This window comes from Athene cunicularia, unplaced genomic scaffold (genome assembly GCF_003259725.1).
Source record: "Athene cunicularia isolate RWA unplaced genomic scaffold, athCun1 SCF_15, whole genome shotgun sequence".
NCBI lineage: Eukaryota > Metazoa > Chordata > Aves > Strigiformes > Strigidae > Athene > Athene cunicularia.
Genome location: NW_020799211.1, coordinates 38311 through 43852, shown reverse-complemented (window position 1 = coordinate 43852; position 5542 = coordinate 38311). Strand labels below are relative to the sequence as shown.

The window sequence follows — 5542 nt, the reverse complement described above, 5'->3', positions numbered from 1 at the left end:
CCCCAACTCACCGTGGCAGCGGGCGGCTCAGGTCGAAGGGCTGGCGCTCTGGGCGAGGTGAAGGGCAGCTGTGCCGAGGAGCCTGTCTGGTCTGGGGCTGGCTCCGGTCACGCCTGGGAGCTGCTGGTGGTACTGGTCGCCGTGTCCCGACGCTGCTCGCCATGTCCTGACGCTGCTTGCCACTGCCTCCTCCTCACAGTCTCCTCCTCCTCCTCCTCCTCCTCCTCACTATTTGCCTCCTCCTCGCTACTCGCCAACTGCCCACTGCTCACTGCCTCCTCACTAGTCGCCACCTTCTCTTCAAATGACCATTGCTGCCCTGGCCCTGCTGGTCGCATCCCGGCCGCTACTAGGACACAGCAGGGGAGGGGCGTCGCTTGGCCAATGGCGGCAGTGCTGCCACCCTTCTTCCTGTCTGTGCTGACTGAAGAATCATAGTGATGAAGGAGGCAGCCTGCTGAGGGCCTGACCAGACCAGTCCTAACAAAATCCGGCGCTCTCATACTGACAGAGCTGCAAACTTCACTCACAGTAAACGCTGTGGAGAAAGTCATGTATCATCTCCCATTCTGCAAGACAAATATCCCTTAATTATGGGTAGTGAAATCACCTTACCTTTTAACTAGTAATTATAACTGCTGTATGTTTTAGCCTTCTGTGGAACTATTCTAAGTATGCTATGTTTTTTAAGTTTTATCTAACCCTTGATTGATACAGCTCTCAAACAAGTCTTGCAGGTGCCACTGCAAAACAAAGAAAGGGGAGATCTGGGAGGCATCGGCCTTATACAACCTCTGACACATGTTTGGTAAAGCATGGGGATGGGGAAGTGTAAGGAGAGGTGCTCGGAAGATCTCGCGATGTACGGGAAGAGCAGAGGCGAATGAGAGATCTCGTGATGTACAGGAAGAACGGGGAACTGAAGACCTCGCGGTGTACGGAAAGGCGTATATAAACCAATTGCGCAGTTAATAAAATTGAGCAAATAGCAACCACCATATTGGCGTTTGTGCTTTTGTTCCCGCAAAGGTTTTAACCTCCTGCAAGGGTTAGCTGTGATCTGAGCGCCACATGTCTGTGGATTGTCAGGTAGAAAAAGACAGCTAATGCCTTACCACAACACTGCAACAGCCTTCCAAGGGAAATAAAGCAAGGAGGTGATACAAGGAAATGATCACCTGCTTTGCAACTTATTTACTTATAGCAACTTATAACAACTCCTGAATATTTCTTAATAATCCTGCCTGCCCTGACTGTTCTGTGAAAGCTTACCAAGGGCTACTGTGTTCAGCCCTGGGGGACACCACTCGTGACTGGTTGCCAACTGGATTTAACTCCCTTCACCACCACTCTTTGGGCCCGGCCAGACAGCCAGTTTTTTACTCAGCAAAGAGTGTGCCCATCCAAGCCTCGAGCAGACAGTTTCACCAGGAGAATGCTGTGGGAAACGGTGTCAAAGGCCTTTCTAAAGTCAAGGTAAACTACATCCACAGCCTTTCCCTCATCCAGTAAACAGGTCGCCCTTCGTAGAAGGAGATCAGGTTTGTCAAGCATGACCTGCCTTTCCTAAACCCATGCTGACTGGGCCTGAGCACCTGGTTGTCCCGCAGGTGTTGTGTGATGGTACTCAGGTTGAGCTGCTCCATCAGCTTCCTGGGCATCGACGTCAAGCTGACAGGCCTGTAATTTCCCGGATCATCCTTCTTATAGATGGGCATCCTCTTCAAGTGGCCCAAATGCTTTCATATACTTTCCACTTCCTTTTCATGAGGTTAATATTGTGCAACAAATTCTAGATTGCACTAATTGAGACACAACTTTTGTTTTTATCACAAAAAGCAAGACAATAGATTGAAGAAAAAGTCCACCTACCAACCTGAAATGGCTCACAGTCTTAATAACTCAAATTTTCTGGTAGTCAGCTCCCAAGATCAAGAAGTTTACAGACTCCTACAAAGGTTTCATTCAGGGGGAACAGAATAACTTGAATTTCATCATATCCTCTAAGAAACAAAGCCTATCTTTCAGATATCCATCTTCATATTCCAGGAATGAAGCCCTTCAGGATTCACCGAGGGCCTGTCCAATACTGCAGATCATTTTCCTGGTCACTTTTATTTGCCCATTCCACTTTTTTTTTTTCCTATTACCCTACTCCACCTCCAGATGACCCAATATGCAAGTAAAAGGCTGAGCCCACCTTTATAATTAGATTGTCAAAAACATCAGACTGCTTCAAATGAGGTGTAAACAGAGAGGACCACAAGGAGAATTGGCAGGAAATCCTATTTCAGATCAAATTGTTCCTCCCACAAGTGGACTGAGAGACATATAGCATTCTTATGACATTAAAAATAAATGTGGAAAAAAATGCAAACTATGAAAATCATCTTTGGCAGATCTAGACTGAGGTCTAGGACATGGCATTTCCAGCATTTTTGTTGTCTGCATTCTTCAGCAAAGACACTCTCTGCATGAACACACTGCACTGAACCAAGAACTACATTTTTACGGCAATAAAACTAAGTATGTATGTACAAAATCTGATAAAAATGTCAGCTGCAAAAGTACAAATCCTTCGGAACACAGTTGGCTGCCGTAACAGCATGAGTCTAGACCCAAAAAGACTACATATTCTCTCCCTTCCTACCCAAAATGTAACATGAGTTGGCCTTACCTGAACAAATTTGCTTTTCACGAGAAACTGGCCACAAGCTGGCAGCAAGACAACCCCTTAATCCACAGAGCTACTACCCCTGCTCCAAAAGCACAACTAAAAAGAGGCATGCTAATACAGTTTAAGAACTGGAGTTCAGGGGTTGCAGCAGCAGCTAAATATCTGACCATACCTTCTCCCCTGAACAAAACCCCAGGCTCAAAGCCCAGGTATTTCACCCTCCCCGGGACTCCTGCTGCAGGCAGTCCCCACCCAGGTCCTCTCTCCTCTTTCTCCTTTTCCCTTCACATCTGACTTGCTTTAGCTTCTTGCACTGTGCAAACGTTGCTCACTCATCCACAGGCCTTACACCTTCTTACGGCAGTAACGTTTCAGTAAAAATGGAATTGCACCTGTATGGAGTTGGGTTTATTCCATCAGACTTTTCTCTCCTGTTCTGTTTCTGCCTGCAGCAGCCTTTCAGTCAATCTGGACTTTTAATCCCTTACCCAAACCTCACTAGAGATACTAATACCACCTTAAAAATTACACAAGATACCAGATGCACTCAGAGTCAATTAAACTTGAGAATTTTAGGCAGTCCCTAACTTGGCAAAGAAACCAAAGACAACATTCTTGCATACTTTATTCACACAGGTGAAAACTGATAAAACAGCCCCATCCCATAGGCCCTCTCTTCACCTGAAAAATCTTAAATTTTGAGCCTTGCTTTTAGGAAGCTGTGCTTAAAGGTAGCAGGTTAATAGGCATCTATTAGCCCTCCAATAAGTCTGACAGGTTAAAAACTGACAGCAAAACCACAGCTGACATACACCACACCCCAGACTCACCTCTCTGACAGCCATCATGGGTCCAGCAGCGTTCAACGAAAATCCCATTTATCATAGTAGGTGCACGGTTGCTCTTCCCTCTCACAGCTCCTGGACACACATCTCCACACTCTTTGTCATCCCTGTTGGCCACAATGTAATTATCTTCTACAGAATCTAAAATCCTTGACCAGCCCATCGTGGACAAGTCACATTGTACTGGGTCTGGCTGAGCTGAAATTGGTTTTCCCCTCTAGCAGCCCTCACGGTGCTGTGGTTTATGCTGGGAGCTGGCAGGGTGTTGACAGCACCCTGGTGTTGTGGCTACTGCTGAGCAGTGCTTACACAGCACCAAGGCTCTTTCTGATATTTTCCCCAGTGGGACGGTGTCCCAATCCGATATCGGGGAGGGTTCTTAAACAATCCCGAGAGCGAGATTAAGACACAAACGAGGTCAGATGCTGCATAACCTTATAAGCTTTATTTTCTATAACAACAAATGGGGGAATTGGTTTCTCTTCACTCCCATAGGTAAATGCACAGAATACTATAATAAAAAATAGCATATACATCCTAACCAAATTACACTAAAATCTGCATCTGCTTCACTTCTTCTGTGGGCGCGTCTGTGTCGCTTGCTTCCTCCTGAAAGTGAAACAAAAGGACAAATCGCTTCTCGGGTTAGAAGGGGGGAACAATCCATTTATTGTGAATCTTGTGAGTTTTCCCACAGGCATCTTTTGCTTTCCAGGTGTATTTATTAAGAGGTGTGTCCAACACCAGTGGCACCCTGCCCACTGTGGGGAGTTCAACAAAGACAGGTTGTCCTGGGAAGTGAGATGGATTGCTGGCATGGTCAGGACCATGTGGGGCTGGCATGATTGCTGGAGGTTTAGGACAGAATGCTGTGATCTTTGGGCATCCATTCACTCCCCAGCGACTGTTGATGCTGGTCACTGCATCCCACACCCTCTCAGCCCATCCTGACTTATGCGGTTTGAGGAAGCGTTTTAGTAGACCATTTGTTCTTTCCACAATTCCATTCGCTTGTGGGTAATACGGAGTATGAAACACCCACAAAATTCCTTCCTGCCATTTTTCCTTTTGCCATACGGGTATTCTGTTGACCTCCCATCCATTTTGTTCCCAGAACAGAAGCCATTCAGTGCAACCTTTAAACACAGCATGAGTCAGTATAGATATAGACAGAAGAAGCAGACTGAGCCTCGTGTTGGAAAATACTCCACACAGCAACTAATTCTCCTACTTATGCCCTACCTTCTCCTTCGGTAGTGATCTGTTCCTTGGTGTCTATCCAAAGTGCCACAGCTCAGGATTTCCAAATTTTTCCCTCTCACTTTGATGAGGCATCAGTAAACCAGACATTTCGCAATTGTTCAGAAAACGGAGGAGCTACTTGTATTACAGGCATAAGCTCGGGTGTTTCCCTACTCGGGTCTACCTCATCCTGTATATTTAACACTTTTGTGGTTCCTTCAGTTACAGAAAAGATTTCACAATTATGTTCTATTTGTGCATACCATTTTCGCATGGAGGCTCTCTGGGCTACTCCGACAGGGGGTGGAGTTCCTGACAAAACTGCTTTGATCACTTTAAATGGGCCTCTGAGAATTATAGATTGTTGCTGAATGGTGCATTCTGCTTCTCTTAAAGCTAGACTGACTACAAATAGACCTTTTGTGTTGCAGGTGAGTTGTCTTACAAACATCCATCCTCTGCATCCCCCCTCACCTTTGGGGAGCGGAGGGTCTAGTTTCCCGTCACCTTCTCTTCTCCAGTCGGCTCCTCCCCAAGGTCTATTAAGGGTGGAGCACTAGGGGTTGGTTTGGAAGTGACCTTTTGCTCGGGCCATTCCTCCACAAGTTGCTCTAATTTTTGAGTCATATGTCCATCCATCAATTTCCGAGGAATGCCTTTCTGCAAATCTCCTTGGGGATAGATTTGACGTATCCTTTTCTCCAGAAGTTTCACTTCTGCCTCGGCATGGGTATCCGTCTCTGCCAAAATGTATTCTCTCAATTCGTCTTTCAATATT

At 46.2% G+C, this 5542-nt stretch overlaps 1 pseudogene; it reads right to left on the bottom strand.

The window, feature by feature from the left end:
* Nucleotides 1–3379: 3379 nt before the first annotated feature.
* Nucleotides 3380–5542, bottom strand: part of LOC113490581 — a 5932-nt pseudogene continuing 3769 nt past the window's right edge.